Source organism: Pinus tabuliformis, chromosome 5_2 (assembly GCF_031772625.1).
Source record: "Pinus tabuliformis cultivar Carrire ecotype Pingquan chromosome 5_2, CPIR1, whole genome shotgun sequence".
In the NCBI taxonomy this organism is placed as follows: domain Eukaryota; kingdom Viridiplantae; phylum Streptophyta; class Pinopsida; order Pinales; family Pinaceae; genus Pinus; species Pinus tabuliformis.
In genome coordinates, this window is record NC_142306.1 from 715,176,306 (window position 1) to 715,198,593 (window position 22,288).

The 22,288-nt window shown below is 38.4% G+C and overlaps 1 long non-coding RNA gene across 1 annotated transcript; it reads right to left on the reverse strand.

The window, feature by feature from the left end:
- Positions 1-3,315: 3,315 nt before the first annotated feature.
- Positions 3,316-8,752, reverse strand: LOC149161183 (uncharacterized). Its single transcript, XR_016261871.1, has 2 exons — positions 7,481-8,752; positions 3,316-7,024 (listed from the first exon to the last, which is right to left on the reverse strand). It is a non-coding gene; the product is annotated as an uncharacterized LOC149161183 (long non-coding RNA).
- Positions 8,753-22,288: the final 13,536 nt, after the last annotated feature.

Sequence of the window (22,288 nt, forward strand, 5' to 3'; positions counted from 1 at the left end):
AAAAGGCAAATCAAGAACTCTATGCATCTAATTGGTGTCGCATATAACTTTGTTAACTTGTTTCAACAATTAGGTTGAGGGAAAGACGACAATTCAATGATATGAACTAAACTCTTTATTTTATTTTTGCTTCAATTGAAATGGTAGTGAGACTGAATTAGTTTCAAAACGAGTTTCAGAGAAAGCCATATCAAAGATCAGTAAAATAGATATAATTAAAAGGGACATAAGATGTAAGATTACCTAGCCCTTTCCAATGAGATAGCTCTACCTTTCCTCGAAGAACTTCAATACATTGGAGAAATAGAAATTCGACCCACTCCCCCAATAATTTATACACGAGCTAAATGCCAACATTCAGATTACGCATGACATGAAAATAACAAGATTAACTTTTTGTCCAACTCTTAAAAGCAGTGTGCCTACCAGGAGAAGAAAGTATAGTTGACATTTCTCACTGATGGTAAGGGGAAAATACGATATAAAATAAGCTGTGTCCCACAAGTTCTAAAACCGCATAACTGGAACACACTTCCGGTATGGTTAGAAACTTGATACATAAAACAAATTTGCAGAAAAGGTGAAAAGAAAACAATTTTATGCTAATTAATTATTGAAAAAAAAACACACCCTCAAAAATTGAAATAGAATATAATTTCATAATCCTTAATCATGGGCTGTGTTTCGTTTCCTGAGAGGAAGATGTGGCGACTGTGCTCAACAGGACTGTGTTCCATTTGCCCTTCACAACGCCTTCCCTCTCTTTCCTGGTGAGCGCATTTCACCTCCGATACCCACAGGAACCAGGATAACTTTTTCTAGATTTTTGTCAAAAACATCAAAGGAAAGACTTCAATATTTTGGGCAATAAGCTCTGACTATGTCTTATTTCTGAAGCAGTCTATTGAGGATAAATGGGTTTCCTGCAAATCTTCAATATCGGCAACATGAAGAGAAAGTTCTTCAAGATCCCTATCAGCTCAAAGACCACAGCATCATAAAAAACTACTACACCATAATCCTGAACTTTTGTGTGGGGTGTGTTCTTCAAGATCCCTATCAGCTCAAAGACCACAGCATCATAAAAAACTACTACACCATAATCCTGAACTTTTGTGTGGGGTGTTAAAGGTGCTAGGATCAAATCTTATTATATGATCATCCCATAGTTTATTAGTGAAATAAAATGAAGCTTTTGTAATTTATGCTTATTTGTGAACAGAAAACATGAAATTTCTTAGTTAGGATAGTGGATGACTCCATGGGTATAGACGCTCACGCGGAGTGAAGAAATGTCCAATTTCAAACAATCATGTAATGGAAACAAAAAGGGAGGTTTCTTTCAAATAACCCGTGCAAGGGAAGACTTCAGCCACAGAAGATCTGCGGCAAAACAACCTGGGCCCCTACACAGTATACCAAATAGAGCAGATATAATAGTTCTTGACCAAAACCTGAAGCTTTATTCCAGTTTCCAGTGGGTTCTGTCCTTTTATACACCCAACTGTGACACACTTGTGCTACAAAGGTTTCTTCATAATCCAATTTGAAACTCGGGCTGAATTTTTCTTCTAAATGAGGGGCTTTGGTTTTGACGAAGAAGAGCTGGGCTATTTATCACTACATAGTTCCCAGAATTTGGTGCCACAACTATGGTGGTTTCAACTATACCAGTCTGAGTGAAGATTTCAAACCTCCCTCTTCCGAGTGAAGCTTTCAAACCTCCGTCTCCTTTTCTGGCATCACAAAGTCAATGAATATATTCCTTTTCTGGCATCACAGTCATTGAGGATATTGGAAATACTCCAAGCAAATTTTAAAAAATGGATTTGCAAATACCAGAGATAGATTTTAGCAAATGGCTACCAAAGAACATAATATTGAAACACAAAAATTTCAGTGGTCTCATTTTTTAGACTATGAAAACATGGCATTTCTATGTCAAATTTATTTCAAACAAGACCCCTGCAGATACATGCCTAGAAGCGAAGGGGAATCCAAAAAAAAGAGGCAAGCCAACAGGCCAAAAGGCTGGCAGTTTTCAAAACACCACCTTTCAGATGACGAAGAAGAAGACATCAAGGAGAGCCATCCTGTCCAATTTGATGAGGAATCCAAAAAAAAAGAGGCAATACAACAGGCCAAAAGGCTGGCAGTTTTCAAAACACCACCTTTCAGCTGACGAAGAAAACATCAAGGAGAGCCATCCTGTCCAATTTGATACGGATGCTCAAGCTCAAGTTGGAATCAAACTTGATGGGGACAACAGAGCACAGTCGGGAACCATCACCCTTCTTCAGAAGGGTTCTGAACCTGAAGGTCTTCAGGTATCGGATGGGAATGGGAGCACAATAGGAACCCATGTTTCAGAGAGTTCAGATTCAGGCAAAAAAGTCTCTCGTATGGAAGCAAGTCAAGAATTGGCATTGATTTTCTTTGAACCAAATTCAGATGTGTTTGGCAAAATGTGCGCAAAAGGAGAAGGCAAAATGAAAAAGATAAGCACAAATTGTCAGACTTGATATCCATCTTTTTGTTGTATGTTTTTCCAAGTTGTTAGTTTCTTCTTTCTAACTCAAGTCTAGAGGCATTTTTCTTATGGAATGCTGACAGAATATGCAAAATGTAGCTTTATTTTTCCTATGATGAATAAAATTATCTCTTTTTCTACAGAAAAGTTCAACACTACGACAGGTTATGACTTCAATAGTAGATTTGGCTCTTACAACGTATACAAAGTTCACAACACAATTGAAATTTCACTCTGAAGTTTATAGCACAGCAAAGAAACTTATTGGCTTCTGTAAGATATAGCAAGCCACCTCCTGGCTATATGTTGTATATTATACAACAATTACAGCAGGCTTACTGCAGGCCGCATATAGGGGTGGTCTCAACACTAGATACTTGTAGCCAGAAGGGTACTTCCTCGTGTTCCGGAACACGAAATGTTGAATACAAAGTTTCTAGACCACCCTATTACAATTTTTCAAGGTTAAACCGCTCCACTTGGCTTTTCCGCTTTTCCAAAGCCATTTCCATTGACTATAAAACAATTAATACAAGTCATGAAACTCCCAGAAATGCCAAAGCATTGGAATTGAAATGGAAGCAGATCCTGTGTAATAGAAAATAAATTATGTAAATTTGCTACGATATCAATTGCATGGACAGAGCTGAATTTAGTATGTAACTCTAAAAACTAGGCCATGACGGCAGAAAATAGAACATAGATGCATCATCCAAAAACTGAAAGGGAGAAATAGCAATCATAAAATTTGTGAGATAAAGTGAAAATCACTTTGAAATATAGTATTGCATGACAGACGTTGCCAAAGAAGGTCCCAACAAAGGTGACCATTGCACTTGAAAGCAGCAAAGGAAAAAGGGACAACACTTCAGCCCTCTTCAATGTGTATTATTACATCCGTAATTTCTATTGAAATATCAAGACATTGCAACATTAAATGACGGAAAGGGCATACAGTCTAATTCTAGCTAAAACGCCTCATTTCCCAATGGTTTTTCTCAAGTTTCCAATGAATTTTCATCAAACAATTTGCTGGAAATTTGAAACAGCTGTATCAAGCAATTTATACATCTCAGCAATTGATCACTGCATCCTCAGAGATTTAGTATTTAACTCTAAAAACTAGGCCATGACTGCAGAAAATAGAACATAGACTCATCATCCAAAAACTGATAAGGAGGGATAGCAATCATAAAGTTTGTGAGATAACGAAAGTGAAAATCACTTTGAAATGTAGTATTGCATGACAGGCGTTGCCAAAGAAAAAGGTCCTAACAAAGATGACCATTGCACTTGAAAGCAGCAAGGAAAAAGGGACAACACTTCAGCCCTCTTCAATGTGTATTATTACATCCATAATTTCTATTGAAATACCAAGACATTGCAACACTAAATGACGGAAAGGGCATAAGTCTAATTCTAGCTAAAACAACTCATTCCCCAATGGTTTTCTTAGTTTCCAATGAATTTTCGTCAAACAATTTGCTGGAAATTTGAAACAGCAGTATCAAGCAATTTATACATCTCATCAATTGATCACTGCATCCTCGGAGATCTGGTAGTGTTTTTGAACTAGCCCAAATGCTTGAAAATTACCATACGAACAATTTATTATTCAGAACTTCAGTTCTACAAATCACCAAATGCCAGCAAAGCAGCAGCAATTTGGTTGGTCTTTAGATTATGCCAACAAAAAGGGCCTACAGTAAAATATCCAGCTCTAGAGGTACATGTCCCCTGCTGAATGCTCCGACACCAAGCAGCCCCATCTACCATCCCAGCCAGTATCCCATACAAACGATAAAATAACCTTCAACATGCAAGAGAATCACCATCCCACATAAGAGATAGAATAACCTTTAAAGTGAAAAAATTGCATATCATGCCTAGAATTTCTGGGATAAGCAACTAGGTTGGCCTTAACTATTCATGATACACGCTGATATGATGCAAAGCGTACATCAAACCCCTGCAGATTCCTATCACCACCAGAACAAAGACGCAAACCACAATCATAACCAAGCGGAACACAACAGGCTCTGAAATTCACATAAGAATAGTTACACAGCAATTTTCTCAACAGACCTTTATAACATTTTTATGAAACCTTACATTACAGACCACTATGAGCTTTCCCCCTCCAGAATTTACAAAGGGCCCTAAATTCCTTCAATTTTGCAGATATCAGGATGACTGCTGATTGCAGTCTCAGTCAGGCATACAAATTTGAACCACAATTTCTGAAAACGCAAACTTTTTTACCTACTTGCAAGCGCATCAATATATTTTACCAGACATCACAATATATCGTGATGTGTGTAAGTTGGCAATAATATAACCTTAAAAATAGCAAAAATTTTCCTGCCAAAGAAACACCGTAATAATTTTGAACCGATGGAAAATATCCCAACACCATATCAGGAAATTGACTTTTTTAAACTCTTTTTCAGAACTGACCGACGGGGTTTGAGACCGAAAGACCAAAATAAAATGCTTTCACTTTCCATCAACAGTTTATGAAACAGTGAGGGATTGATTCCCATCAATGATTTTTATACTACCAGATATGTGTAACAAGTTCAAACATCATTCCTTTTTGGTTCTTTGATAGATTTTGAAATGTACATCAGTTTTCTCTCTTTTGCCTTATTTTTAATATAATATCTACCATTAATTTAGATTTCTTTTCTTTTACCTGCAGGACTTTTAAATTTTGAATCCTGCTTTCCAATTTTTCCATGGGTTTAACCATTACTATCTGAAAATGCCAAAAGCTTTGGACCCTATATGGAAATATGATGACCACACTGATGAACATAATGAACAAAAATTGAAAAGTTGAAAGGAAATGACCAAGGAGAATCACCAGTTAGCATACCACCTTGCACAAATCTTAACTGTGACCCCTGAAATCATTCATATTGCCATTAAATCACTTGAATATGCAATAAAATTACCATCTCTTTCAGCACTTTATGCATATTCTCTGTATAAGTTGTAGATTTCTCGTCTTGAAAAATTATCTGGAATATGTATTGTGTCTTTATTTGGCATGCAGAGTCATGCTGTGAATCCAATCAAATGATGGTGATGAATTTTCTAACTAGGTTCAGAATTATCATACTGAGGATATTATTCCTCCTGATGATGATGAAAAGGCTTCTACAGCGAATAATGAAATGATGGAGACACTGCAAGTAAATATTGTATCTAGGAGTAGGGGTAGCCCTTTTCATATCAATCCATAATATTACAGTTATACAAGGTTTAGGTCAAAATATCTCACAAATAGAAGTTCTATCGGTGATCTGATTTCAAGTGAATGTTGTCGAAAGGATTGCTTGAAACATATGGATTTCAAGTTTGCTTTGGAGCAAATGAAAAGATATTTGTCAATGAATAAAGGCATGCAAAATTCATATTTTGTGGGTTGCATGCAACCTACACTAGCATGTTATGATTATAATATTTGGAATGTATTGCTACATAGAAAGGCTTTCAAAATGTTACATTCAATTAGTAATTTTCGTTTGTCAAGAATCCATGAAAGACTGAAAAAAGATCCTACCTTTTATTCAAAAGTAGGTTATAAAAGAGCAATTGGGCCATCAACAATTAATGCAATGTCATGGATGAAAGACTTCTTTTCAAAAGATGGAGAGTGTATGCCAAATAAAGACAATACATATTCCAGATAATTTCTCAAGAAGAGAAATCTACAACTTATACAGAGAATATGCATAAGGTGCTGAAAGAGATCGTAATTTTATTGCATATTCATAATAAATCGCTTGCAAGATTCGACATGGACTACTACAACAAACACATCCAATTCCTCAAACATGAGACAATCATGCGTGTGTACTTGATGGATATCCTTCATTAATCATATCACACCATACTAAATTTCCTTAACTGTATATGGTTTAGAATATTGAAATTTCCCATCAATATAGTCTAATAACAGCTAGGATAGTTGGATTTTCAGTTATATAGTAAGCAGAAACTTGTTACATAAAATTCATTTTTCATAATGTTCATAATTCCCACAGAGAAGCAAGGTAAAATCTGAATCTGGTGTTCCATCTTAATTAAAAACTATGAAAATTGAATGATAACAAAATGTAAACAAACTTATCAGGGCCGAATAAAGTATAAGAAATCCTATCATCGCAATATTAAGTATAATAAACCAGTTTGACTTCAATCAATCAAACACTAAGACAAACCAATAAAGAATCAAGAGAAATCAGATCCTTAAGGTCTAAATATTTTTAATAATATGTAAGGATTCACACTCAGTGGTAAACTCACTCACTCATTAACAATCCAAAGCTGTAGATGCAGCTCTTGCAAATCACCACATATTTCATAGAGGTAAAAGCTTCCAAACCCGTCTACATGGTAAAAACGAAGCAATCTTCCAACTTTCATTACTGATAACCAAAACTAGCTGCTGCATCCACATCAAATTATTCCTAAAATTGCCAAAGCCTACATCAAACAAAATCTATCAAAATCCATTTTATCGTTCAACAGTAAAAATGTCCCAAATCGAGTAACCTTCCCATGCCCACTACAGTTTTGACCATCTTATCATTTATATAACATTAGGGAAATGGCATAATGATGACCATACTTTGGGGGCTATGACAAAATCCACCAATACTGCTAATTAGCGCATAATAAACCAATGCTCTGAGCAACTTTCTTTGTTCTCATTTTAAAATTAAGAAAAATTACTAAATTAGAGCCAATCATTTAAGCCTTCATGCCCAAAAAAACCTTAAAACTTACGAAACCCAAAAAATACTTAAACTTAGGAAACCCCCTCAGTTTTGCAAAATACATAAAAATCAACCTAACCTCGGTTATTGTCAACATAATTCAGTAATATTTTATTCATTCGAAGAGGGAGAGGACTTTGGACATTTGCTGAAAGATACCAACCTTCAATGAGCTTCGTAACATAGCAAATGTCCTACTCCATATCACGGAATACTCACTGAAATTGCTCTTTACTTTCAACATCCAAAGACACCTGTTCTCTAGACTCATAATGCATTTTCTAGAGAACAAGAGTCTCCTGGAAGTGGAGAGTAATTGTAAGGTCTTCTTGACATATACGCTACTGTAGAACTCGCGTCCTAACCCAAAAAGCACTAAAGGAAAAACACAAAAGAAACAAATGCATACCATCCACTCCAAAGAATGGCATGGGAGATACATTTAAAAGGGCATCATCATTCATGAGGGAATGAAAAGGCCGCCATAACAAAGACGGTTACGGAAGCATAGGGATGGTAATATCAAAGCCCGGGGACTTTTTTAAATCTTACACGATCGCAGGAAAGCTCCATAGCAGAAGCCATAAAAAAGGCAATCACATTAATCAACCAGCAGAGAAACAAAACAATAATAATCAGAAAACCAGAGAGCCGTCATAGTTTGGTCTGATAGGAGTAAATTCAATCCTATAAAGTCGATGAAAGTGAAGCACCGGCCGATTAAGAAAGGGTATAACATGAGAACATCCAAAACCCTGATAATAAGCAGGGTAATATCTTACACGATCGCAGGAAAACTCAATAGTAGAAGCCATAAAAATGGTAATCACATTAATTATCCAGCAAGTAAACAAAACAACAATAAAGAGAAGACTTTATGCAACCAGTTACCAAGAGAGCCATAGCTTGGTCAGATGTCAGGAGTAAATTTAATCCTGTAAGGGAAGGTCGATGAAGTGAAGCACTAGCCGATCAAGAAAGGGGATAACATAACATCAAAAACCCTGAAATAACCCCGGTGAATATTAACCATTGATATAGAAAACACCGCCAAAATTGCTATCAATCAAAATAACCACAGATAATGAGAACAAATTATGGGATTCTAAAACGTGTAATCAGCGAGTTAAGCTCCCTGATACAACCCTAGTAAATATCAACCATCGATATAGAAAATACCACCAAATTTACTATCAATCAAAAATCAACAGCTAATGGGAATAAATAACGGCATTATAAAACGTGTAATCAGCGTGTGACGAGCATAGCATTCTATTTGTATTCTTATTTTAAAATAAAGAAAACTTCTTACCTTAAATAGAAAACCAGTCAATTTTAGAACATAAAGCCCAAAAATACTAACCTATCTTAAGAAAACCCTTCAGCTTGGCAAAACTTACATTGTACTTTAAATCAAGCCAACTTTGATGAATGTCTACATACCTCGGGACTCATTCGCTCATTCGATGGGAGAGCTTGATCATTGGATAAGAGATTAAAACATTAAAGAAGCTTCATAACTTAGCAAGTGGCTTCCTTTATTCTCTGGAATTATTACAGAAAATGCTCTTTACTCTCCGCATCAACGAGACACCTCTTCTCTCGATTCGGAATCCATATTCGAGAGAACAGGTGCCTTGTAGAGGTGGAGAGTAATCGCAAGGCCTTTCTGACCTATGTGCTGTTGAAGAATTCGCGTGTTTGAGCCTAAACTAAAACTAAAAGAAGAAAACAAATGAAAAAAATACAGGCCATCCACTGCCAAGAACGGGAACGGCATCGAATATGTATTCAAAAGAACGTTGTTATTCGTGACCGAAAGAAACGGCCCCCGTAAGAAAAAAAAAAATGGTTAGGGAATCATAGACATGGTCATATCGATATCCGAAAGCTGCCATCAAAATGGGGCGAGCAATCAGTGGCCCGTTTACAAGACCATTGATGTTCTGTATGTCAAGGTGAAATCCCTTCGTATTTAATGTTACTTGAACATCAAATGTCATTTAACCTGGTGGTTATTATTCTCATTTCATTGACAGCACCGAATTTTACAGGAATGTAGAAAACTCTATGGGAGAACGCATAAAAAAAGGCATTCCTGCTAATAAACCAGAGGAAAGACGACACAAAACTAAAGAAAAACTCAATGCAATCAGAAAACATGTAATAATGCCAGGGCTAGAACAGATCCATGTCCAGGCCACAGAAGAGTTTGTTAAGTGAAATCCATAAATCCCGAGCTACGGCGGAACAATATCCAGGAAGCAGGAGAGTTCCATGAACTGGAATAACCATAGATAGAAAACGGGGATAAAACATAGACAACCGTCAAAACCCTAATACACGTGTGCGAATCTTAACCATCTATTTAGATCCAACGGCTGGAATTGAAAATCAAGGCATGTGCGTCGAAAATTCTCAACCCTTCATTAATTATCCATCAACGGTGAAGATTAAAAACCTCGTTAAAGTAGCACTCACTTTAAAAAAAATAAAAATTAGGCCACAAGACATTAAAATAAAGCCAGTACACATATGTAATAGCAAAGAATTACACCGAATCAATCACCTATTGAATTAATAGAAAGCATTGTTTTAGTTCTTCACTTCTTCAGCAAGCATCTTGTAGGGTATATGTAAGTGAATGCGGTTTTAAATATTTTGTCTTCATACTTAAGCCAAATAAATATGACATTAAAATTTGGGAGTGGATGTTAGGTAAGTTTGAGTGCAAACTCTCTCATGGGTCATCTAAGTGGTTATCATTAGGAGGCAGGTTGATTATGGTCCAGTATGTTCTTTTTTAGAGTAGGGTGGTTTATTGCATGCATTTATATATGTTGTTGGGTTGTGCATTTCATAAAGAGAATTAAATCTATCATCTTCATCTTTATATGGAATGGATCTCGAAGTGGTAAGAAGATCCATATGGCTTGTTTAGATGATATCTCCCTGGAAAAGGAATACGATGGTTGGGGCATTTTCCATATCGAAAAATTTAATTGGGCTCTAAGGGTTAAGAGTCTTTGGCGTGCTCTTTGTGGTTATGGCATATGGCAATCCATTGTAAAGGAAAAATACCTCAAAAATTCATCGATGACTACGTGGATAATGGTAGGGGTAGGGGTCCCTAGTATAATGTCCTACATTTAGCGCGGATTGATGAAGATCAAGCATTGGATGATAGGCAATATCAGATGGGATATTGGAATGGGTTCACATGTAGAGATCAGGTTGGATCTGATTAACGGTTTCAAGGGGGATCACACATTGCCTATCATGCTCATCATAAATCTTCATAATTTACACATTTATTATTTCAATCAATATTGGTGGTACAGGATATGATTCTGCAATGTCCTACTTGGCTCTACTCGTGGGATTTGGGCATTTACAGTCACTTGGCAGTGTGTTGGGATAGTTGTGTAGAGAATCATGCATTGGCAGGAATTTTCCTTAGGGATAAGGAGGACAGATTTACTTGGGATGGTATGTTAACACAAGGCATGGTGACTGTAAATAATCTGATTGGAATAATTATTTTGCTATACTAAATTCATTTTCAAATTATGTTAAATATGCTTAAGGATTCATGAGGTTAATTGCAAGTTTAAACATGAGTTTTTTAGTGTTTTTATGTAAATTTTATGTCCAGATCAACATAAACAAATGACTGAATAACAACATATAACAAACATAAACATCACCATAAGAAATATTGCAGCAACACATGATGAAGGAGTTCACCCCTCCTAGGCCACGTCTCCTTAGTCCAACTTCCAATGGCTTGACCCTATTTATTATGCTCAAAAGTGTGAGTACGTTAGTTTACAATGCTCATAAAGCTCTAAAACATGTTCCAATGGCTCCAGAATGCCCAAAAATGCATGTGTAGTCGCTTTATGTTCCTAATTTGGTCAAAAACTGAAGAAGTTATGGCTTTTCCAAGTTTTTTGCTAATCACACCGCAAATTCCCCAAACTTCGGCACCATCCTACAAATTTGCCCCAAAACACGCTAACAGAGCGACAATTTCGCCGATTTTCGGCAAAATTGTCAAACAAAAATGTCCTCTAATGCCTTAATTTTGCAAATTGTGGCCATATGGGAGCCACGTTCCCGGGGCTAAGGCCAACGACCCGCCCCTGCTGCATTATTGGTGGACGTATGGTGGCATGTGCCCACAGGCTAGCCCTTTCCCCAAATGGCGCACATATAATGTTTAAATAGGAGTTGTGTCCATAGTTTATTAAGACTCATGGTATGGTGCATTGGTGGAAGGCTTTGCTCGTTCACTTGGTGGTCGTGGGTTTGACCCCCATTGTTGTTGCCTTGACCTTAACCCAAAATTTTGGTGGCCCCCAAGCTGCCACATGGCGGCCTCTCGTTGGGCCACGTATCAGCGTATGGTTGGCCACCAACCAACCAATAAAAATACGCCAAATTGCACCCAATCTAGAACCACCACTTGGCATCATACGATTCGCCAAAGGTCGTTGACTAATCAAACTACCACATACGGAATGTTGACTGGGTTGTCAAATTTTTGCAAAAATTCGCCTATTTGGGAAAGTGAACAGAACATGATTCTGGGAGCATACAGTGTTTGTTTCACACGAAACGAGTTGGGTCGGATTCAGGATGACGAGCACTACGCAGTCGTTTAGGTTCCACACTGATCCGATAACTTTGAATTTTGAGTTAAAATTTGAGCACTTGATCATTCCTCCACACTAGAAGCCTTTTGGACTGCAAAAGATCTAGGAGGTGAGGGTACAGTTCCCTCACCTTTCCAATCTTGACCCATTTGGCCTTTGAAGGATTTATTCCTTTGAGCCCCACTCGAAGGTAATCCACACTCCCTCGTTTTGAAGACCTTGTTCTTCTATCAAGAATGGTGTCTTGTTGTATTTCATCAAGGTATTCAAGAGAAAAATCTTCAATGGAAGGAATTTGGACATTTTCTCCTTGATCTTTTATCAAAGGAGGCTCATACAACCTTAAGTTCTCAACATTAACAACAACATAAATTTGCATATATGAAGGCAAATCCAACCTAAAGGCATTGTTACCAATCTTTTCCAAAATTCTGAATGGACCATATCTAATTGGTTTTAGCTTTTTACCTTCTCCTTGGAGCCTCTCTTTGCTAATGTGAAGCCAAACTTCATCATCGACTTGGAAATTTTGATCTACATGATGCTTGTCATGTCTTGATTTGTACTTGCCTTGGCTTTTTTCCAATTGTTCTTGAACTCTTTGGTGTACCAATTGGATTTGTTCAATGAACCTTCTTGCTTTGTCTATGTCACTATGACCATCAATAGCAACATCCTTTCCAAAAATGAAATCCAAAGGAGACTTAGGCAAGTATCCCAAACATGCTTCAAATGGCGATGTTTGAGTTGAAGAGTGCTTGGCCTAATTGTAAGCATGTTGAATGTAGTGCAAATGTTCATCCCACAACTTAGGATGCTTGCTGCAATACCCACAAAGAAGATGTATCATTTTCCTATTCACCACCTCTGTTTGACCATATGTTTGTGGATGAAATGATGTACTCTTTTTCAATTTGGTGTCCGTGAATCCCCACAAGCTTGACCAAAAATTCCCAACAAAGAGATAATCTCGATCACTGACAATGGATGTGGGCAAATCCAAAATGCACACATACATTCTTAAAGAATAACTGAGCAATTTGTTCAGCTATAATTTGCTTTTTAATTGGCATCAAAATACACATTTTGTTGAACCTATCCACAACTTCATACAAATAATCATGACCTCTTTTTGACAATGGAAGACCTCCTACAAAATCCATAGAAACACTCTCCCACGATCGTGAAGGAATCGGAAGTGGTGTGTACAATCCTAACTTCATTTTGCTAGGCTTGGCTTACTAACTGCACATAATGAACATCCTTTAATAAAACGTGACACACTTTCAAGCATATGAGGCCAATAACAATACCTCTATAGATGTGCCACCGTCTTACTTACACCGAAATGACCAGCAAGAAGAGAAGTATGTGCCTCTCTTATGTTGTTGACTCTTTCTCCCTATGGAATACAAAGCTTGCCAAGATGGTACAAGAAGTTACCATGCAAATGATAATCCAATTCCTCTACTTGGTTACCTTGACTCAAGCTTGCATAAACATCCTGAAAGTCATTATCTAATGCATATTGCTCAATATAACTTTCATGCAAAACAGAATTATGCTTGAGTAAAGTAGTTGCACTAATAATAGGCCTAGAAATCATACCAACAACTTTATTGTAGATACCTTTGTTATACATTATTACCAAGTGGAATTGTTGAAGAAAACCCATCCATCCGAAGTGCCTTGATTGCTGCAACTTAGGTTGAGATTGCAAGTATTGCAATCACTAATGATCAGTGTGAATGATTGTTTCCTTACCCATCAAGTAGTGTTTCCTCTTTTTCACACTTTGCACCGATGCATATAATTCCTTGTCATATGTAGGATAATTAATCAATGCACCATTGAAAGTTTCCAAATGAAAACAAATAGGCTTACCATGTTGCATGAGGACTACACCCATGGCATAGTCACTAGCATTAGTCTGGATCTCAAATGACTGTCTCAAGTCTGGAAGTGCAAGTACTAGAGTTGAATTGATCTTTTCCTTCAATGCATCAAAGGCATTTTGTTGTTTGTCTCCCACTGAAAAACATTTTTCGCACTAGTCAATGCATGCAAAGGAGCTGCTATAGAAGAAAAGTTAGCAATGAATTTCCTCCAATATTGGGTTGCTCCCAAAAACCTTCTTACCTCAGTAACTGTCTTGGGCCTTGGCCAATTCAAAATGACATCAACCTTAGAGGGATCTATTTTCAACTCACCTCCTCCAACAATATGACCTAAGTAAACTAAAGAAGCTTTTCCAAACTCACACTTTGACATCTTTAAATACAATTGTTCTTTCTTTAAGACATCAAGTACTTTTCTCACATGCATGACATGTTCATCACAAGATTTACTAAAAATTAAGATGTCATCTAAGTAGACTATAACAAACTCATCAAGAAATGGCCTCAACACATCATTCATCACACACATGAAGGTAGTCGGAGCATTACATAAACTAAAAGGCATAACTAGCCATTCAAACAAACCTTGTTTTGTTTTGAATGTTGTCTTCCAAATGTCTCCTTCAGCAATTCTATTTTGATGGTAGCCACTCCTTAAGTCCAACTTAGTAAAATAATTTGCATCTTTCAATTGATCAAGTAAATCATCTATTCTAGGCAGTGGGTAACAGTCCTTTACCGTAATCTTGCTCAATGCACGAAAGTCCACACACATGCACCATGTTCCATCCTTCTTTGGCACCAAAATAATAGGCGAACCGCATGGCAAAGAACTTGGTCTGATGATCCCTTTATCCAACAACTCTTGAATTTGCTTTTTAATTTCTGTGCTTTCCATCATTGACATCCTGTACATGCCAATGTTAGGAAGAGGACTATCTTGCTGCAACTGTATCTCATGTTGGATTCCTCTCTTGGGAGGTAATCCTTTTGGTTCCTGAAACATCTCACTGTATTGGTTAACAACATCAACTAATTCAAATTTCAATCTTAAATCACAACCTTGAAAAGCTTCATTATCAACATCACTCTTGGGTTTGATCATTAGAAGCACAAAATTCTTGCTAGAATTCACTAGTCTTTTAATCTGCCCCACATTAACGAGTGAAAGCTTTAGTTTCTTGTTATGAGCTCTCACAATATATTCTACTCCATCTTTGAACAAATGGTATGTGTTTTCATGTCTATGGAAGATATATTTTCTGTCATAAAGATACGGGCTGCCCAAAACTATACCACATATGTCTAATGGCACAACATCAAGCTCCACTTCATCTATGAGATTTGGAGTAATGGCGAATTTCAATTTACACTTTCTAGTTACTTGCAATTGTGCATTGTCACACACCCATCTTAGTGGATATGGCTTATGATGTGGAATGGTTTCCAAGTTTAAACTTTTGACAGTGTTTTCAGAGATGAGATTGGCTTAAGAGCCATTACCAAAAAGAGTATCTATTTTGCTATGTTTTGAGATTACCCTTGTATGAAAAAGTTGTATCCTATTCTTTTCATTTGGAGTTTAATTGCATAAATTTGAAGTACTAGTGATACCAATGGATTCTTTTCCTTTCATGCCCATGGTTGTAATTTAAGTTTCATGATCCAAATCAGATCCCAAATCCTGTTGAGTGGTTGCAGTTGTCTTTTGTTTTCCCTTGTCGTTGAATTTCTTTGGTTTCATCTTGGGATGAAGCTTCCAACAATGAGCTTCATTGTGACCCTCTTTGGAACAATGCTTGCATGTTAATTTCTCTCCTTCCTTCTTAATAGATGCATTTTTCTTTCCCTTCCCATTGAAACCCTTTTCTTTTCCTTTACCCTTAAATGGCTTTTTACTACTCTTCTGGAATATTTTTTCCTCTTGCCTAAAGATGAGTGGCTTGCACACACACCTCATCTAGATTATTGGGATTAAACATAAGGATAGTATGCCTAAGGTAACTATGTAAACCCCCTATGTACTTCAGCAACATGTCTTGTGATTGCAAATCTACATCGAACATTAGAGACCTTTTTCTAAATTCTTGGGTGTAATCTTGCACATTTTGACCTTTAAGTTGTCTAAAGTTCTGCCAATTCATGATGGCTTTCTGCATATATGCTAGAGGGTAGAATTGTCTTTTAATCGCAACAATGAAATCAGACCAAGAAATTGAAATCTTACCGTGTGTTTTTACCTCTTCTTGTGTCTTTGATTCCCACCATACTAGTGTTGCACCCTCCAGCCTTAAGAAAGCTAGTTGAATCTTTATGTCATCATCTTGAAGGTTTTGAATTCTGCAATAGACTTCCAACTAACGAACCCAATTGTCAAGCTTTTCTACATTCACTTCACCATTATATATGGGCGGTTCAAATTTAACAGCAAGTTTTAACAGGGGTGATTTACCAGTTCCTTTTGAGGTATGTTGATGAGTATGAGTAAGGGTTTTATTAGTGTAAGAGGGTGAATATGCCTGTGAAATGAAGATGAAGAAGATGGTGGAGGGGGTGGAGGTTTACCTCTATTTCCGTTACCTCCTCCTCTTGAAGAACCTTCTCCTTTGGGAGGCTTGGAGCTTTCACCCTGAAGTTTGGTATTCCTCCCTTCATAGAGGACCTTCACCATCTCTATCATGTCAAAGAAAGCCTTCCTAAAGACCTTATCATCCTCTGTCACGTTTGTAGGCTCTCCTTCATGAGACATGCTCACTGAAGTCTCAACTGCAACTTGAGGAAGAACTGGTGGTGGAGAATGTGGCCACCTTGCATTCTTTCTCCTTGACCCAACTTGAGGGCTTTCAACCAGCTTCCCTTCTCCTCTCTTGAGCTTCAACCTTGTAAACATGAAACTCACTTGCAAATAGTTCAATCCTTCCACAAAGAAAACCAAGAGCTCTGATACCAAACTTGATTTGATTGGGATAATTAGTTTGCTGTACTAAATTCCTTTTCATATTATGTTAACTATGCTTAAGGATTCATGAGGTTAATTGCAAGTTTAAACATGAGTTTTTGAGTGCTTTTATGTAATTTTTATGTGCAAACTAACATAAACAAATGATTGAACAACAACATATAATAAACATAAATATCACCATAAACAGTATCACAACAGCACATGATGAAGGAGTTCACTCGTCCTGGGCTATGTCTCGTCGGTCCAACTTCTAATGGCTTGGCCCTCTCTATTATGCTCAAAAGTGTGAATACATCAGTTTGCAATGCTCAAAAAGCTCTGAAACATGTTCCAATGGCTCCAGAATGCCCAAAAATGCATGTGTAGCCTTTTTATGATCCTGATTTGGTAAAAAACTGAAGAAGTTATGGCATTTCCAAGTATAATGCTAATCGCACCACAATTCCCCAAAATCTGGCACCATCCTACAAATTTTCCCCAAAACGTGCTAACGGAGCGACAATTTCGCCGATTTTTAGGCGAAATTGTCAGACACTTTAAATGTCCTCTAACGCCTTAATTCCACAAATTGTGGCCATATGGGGGCCACGTGCCCGAGGCTAAGGCTAAGGGTTGGGCCCCCTCTCCATTGTTGGTGGACGTATGGTGGCACGTGCCTAAGGGCAAGCCCCCCACAGGTTGGCCCTTTCCCCAAATAACGCACATATAATGTTTAAATAGGAGTCATGTCCATAGTTTATTAAGACTCATGGTATGGCTCGTTGGTGGAAGGCTCTGCTCGTTTGCTTGGTGATCGCAGGTTCAACCCCTGCTGTTGTTGCCCAGAACTCGACCCAAAAATTTGGTGGCTCCCAGGCTGCCACGTGGCGGCCTCTGGCTAGGCCACATGTCAACCCATTTTTGGCCACCAACTAACCAATAAAAATACGCCAAATTATGTAGAAATTTTGAATAATATGACACATATTCACAGAGATTATCCTGATCATACAATTATAAGCGGAACATGTATAATACATAATCTCCTCTACGTTGATCATCAATTTACAGAAGCAGAAACATTCACAGGCATACATGGAAGCATCAATCACACATATCAACACAGTATTTTCCCGGGGAAAGCATCTCGCTAAAAACCCCAACTATCTGTATATTATAGTGATTGAATCATGTAACAATACATAGTACAATACTCCTCACAAGTACTCAGTACTATCTCCACATGCTACACACAATACAACTCAGATCTGATCTCCAAATCCCCCCCACTACTTGCCTGCCTCCACAGCTCAATACCTGCTCAAGAACTGATGAGAATGGCTTACCAAACTCGTATTTGACCTGCAAATAATCACTCACACTCTGTTGGACGTGAGCACAAGCTACAATTCTTGATATTGGCCAATTCATTGGCATACTCAATCCCTCTGATTGTGCAAATCATCATGCACAGTTATAGTCACAACTGATAGCAATTTGATCCTCTAACACCTGTCCCTGCTGAACTGAACATGCACTGACATGCAACTGAGTTAACTAGTGTATTCTATAGTTGCATTATGAGTTAATAACTTGTGAATTAATTAATAACTAATTCACCCAACTCATCTCTAGTTTATTGATCAGTTAGACTAAATACAACTAGTTTAACAAAGTTAAACTGAACACAACTCCATTAACTTCACCTCCAGTCCACTAAACTCAACTCACTTGAGTTCTAACTGAAGTCCTGCATGCAAATATTAGTCATCCCATAGGTAACCACGTATTTCCTTCTGGGATCTGCATGTACCACATCCGTAGGTCATCCTGAAGTGCTCCAAGAGAATAAGATCAAGTTTATAGTCCAAATATTATTATGAGACAATAATATTTGACTTTTCTATTTTTGTCAGCAAGTCTAAAAATAGACTTTGATCACTCACACTATGATCACTCACACTTTCATAAAAAATAGAAGTCCATCTATTTTTCCCAACTTGACCAATCATCCATAAACAACAACCTGCAATCGATAGACATGATCTATATGTCTAAAAATAGACATAGTCTAAAACTAGACTTGCGCCAAAAATAGCCTGCGGGCCTACTTGGTGAAGGCGACTCTTTTCACTAAGCTCCATCATCTTGTTGCACTCTCAACAAGCATTTCTTGTTGCACACTTTTCAACACTCCCTCTCAACAAGAAAGGCTTCCTCTCAAACCTGATCCTGTAACTCTGGAATGTTCTCCATGCAACACTTCTGGCTGGTCCACTTGCTCTGTCATCAAAGTCTTTGACTGCTATTGCCTCTGTCGACTGAAAACTCTGCATCTCTGTGCTCTTCAGTATCCGACTACTCTAGCCTCTGTCACTTTGATCTCTGACTGCATCTGTGCTGCTGTTGGTTCTATCTCCTAGCATTGCATCTGCACTGCACCTCCCAACTGACCTCCCTGTTGGGATAAAAACACCCTCTGATGCTGAAGCTCTACCTGCTGCTGACAAGTGCTCCCTCTCTGACATCTGCGCTACTGCAACATATCCATGCATCTCGCACCATTGCACACCTCTCTGTGCCACCTAGCACTGTGCAAAACACTTGTGCCTCTCGCATTGCTGCAGCCTGCTAGCTATGCGCTGTCCTGGGATTCCCTGCACTGTCGCTCTCTCTGCCGCTCCATCCGCATCTGTCTCTACCCAATCAGTCAGTTCCTGCTACTACACATCTGGGGCTCCCGTAGCAAGGTCTCATCCAAGAGGTTGGGTACCTCAAGGATCCTGCCCCACCTCCTTAGGATGATCAATCCACATCACCCCACCTCCTACCTGGAGGTATGGCTGCATGCGATCCCTCAGCCCACCTGGCTTGAAGTTTCCCCCTACTGGAGGTCTCTGGATGAGTAGATGTCTCTACTCGATCTCCTCTCAGCTTCCCCTGTTGTGGCTCCTCCACAATCTCCTGAAGCTGCTGCACTAATCGTGGCTCCTCCACAATCGTCTAAGACTTCTTCTAGCTCTGCATGTTGAGAGGTAATATACGCTCCCTCTCAACCACCAAGCCTCCATCAGTTGCCTCGCTGCTCAAGGCTTTGAATGCATCTTGAACCTCAAGAGCATATAGGTTCTTGACCCGTGAACCAATCTGCTTCACCTGTCTAGTGATGATGTGTCTAAGGAAAACCTTTCCCTTACTAAAGACTACATCATAGCCTCTGTCTTCCAGCATCGCGATCGACACCAAGTTTCTCTTCAGTCCTGGTACATACTTGACATCGGTCAAGGTAAGGCGAGCTCCATGCTCCCTCTGAAAAATAATCGTGCCTACACCTGAGACACTATACTTCTCATCATTACCCATCCCTATGAGTATCTGGAGATCTTTCTCCTCCAAAGTACTGAACAAACTTTTGTCACCGGTCATGTGGAAAGAAGCTCCACTATCAAGAAACCAACCACTTCCCATCATGGATGAAACCATGCATGCGAAGAGTGTGAAATCCAACTCAAATTGTGAAGCAAGTGCCTCACCTTCAGATCCTTCCCCGGATCCCTTCTTGGACTTCTTCTTTGGGAAATTAGTAGCATAATGACCCAACTCATGACAACGAAAGCATCTCACCTTCGCCTTGTCAACCTTCTTCCCATCACTGGAAGAACAAGATTCGAAAAGAGAAACCTTCTCCTTCCCCTTCTTAACCTTACTCGCTAAGGCACAGTTCTCCTCATCATGCATAGATGAAGAACTGTCTCTGGTGCTCCCCCTAATCTCCTCCTGCATCAAATGCGACCATAGTCGTTCCCAATTTGGCAGTTTCTCCCTTCCATTCACTGAGTCCTGGTAGCTATGCCAACTCTTAGGAAGGTCAAGGAGTGCTAGACTCACCATCCTCATCCGACAGTCACCCCCACACTTCCCAGCTCATCCCGGCATTGGGTGAACTTCGTGAGATACTGGGGCATACTGTCTCCATTCTCACAGTGAATGTTTCTGAGTTTTATCTCTTGCTTTGGAATTAAATTCGAATTCCACCAGCTCAAAACTCAATCGCTTCCGATCTAGAATTCGTGAGAACAAAGTATTTCTTGTACATAGATTGACTGTTTGGGCATTCACCGGATATCTCACCTTCCAAAAGAAGGATGAATCCAAAGGCTACCTGGCCCGATTACAGACTCTGCCTGAAGAAATAAAATGTAAACACTTCCTGAATAATAGATCTGATGATCAATACAACACTGATATCATGTAGAAATTCTTCTACAAATCAGCTCCCTCTGATACCATGTAGAAATTTTGAATAATATGACACATATTCACATAGATTATCCTGATCATACAATTACAAGCGGAACATGTATAATACATAATCTCCTCTACGTTGATCATCAATTTACAGAAGCAGAAACATTCACAGGCATACATAGAAGCATCAATCACACATATCAACACAGTATTTTCCCGGGGAAAGCATCTCACTAAAAACCCCAACTATCTGTATATTATAGTGATTGAATCATGTAACAATACATAGTACAATACTCCTCACAAGTACTCAGTACTATCTCCACATGCTACACACAATACAGCTCAGATATGATCTCCAAATCCCCCCCACTGCTTGCCTGCCTCCACAGCTCAATACCTGCTCAAGAATTGATGAGAATGGCTTACCAAACTCGTATTTGACCTGCAAATAATCACTCACACTCTGTTGTACGTGAGCACAAGCTACAATTCTTGATATTGGCCAATTCATTGGCATACTCAATCCATCTGATTGTGCAAATCATCATGCACAGTTATAGTCACAATTGATAGCAATCTGATCCTCTAACACCTGTCCCTGCTGAACTGAACATGCACTGACATGCAACTGAGTTAACTGGTGTATTCTATAGTTGCATTATGAGTTAATAACTTGTGAATTAATTAATAACTAATTCACCCAACTCATCTCTAGTCTATTGATCAGTTAGACTAAATACAACTAGTTTAACAAAGTTAAACTGAACACAACTCCATCAACTTCACCTCCAGTCCACTAAACTCAACTCACTTGAGTTCTAACTGAAGTCCTGCATGCAAATATTAGTCATCCCATAGGTAACCACGTATTTCCTTCTGGGATCTGCATGTACCACATCCGTAGGTCATCCTGAAGTGCTCCAAGAGAATAAGATCAAGTTTATAGTCCAAATATTATTATGAGACAATAATATTTGACTTTTCTATTTTTGACAGCCAGTCTAAAATAGACTTTGATCACTCACACTGTGATCACTCACACTTTCATCAAAAATAGAAGTCCATCTATTTTTCCCAACTTGACCAATCATCCATGAACAACAACCTGCAATCCATAGACATGATCCATATGTCTAAAAATAGACATAGTCTAAAACTAGACTTGCGCCAAAAATAGCCTGCGGGCCTACTTGGTGAAGACGACTCTTTTCACTAAGCTCCAT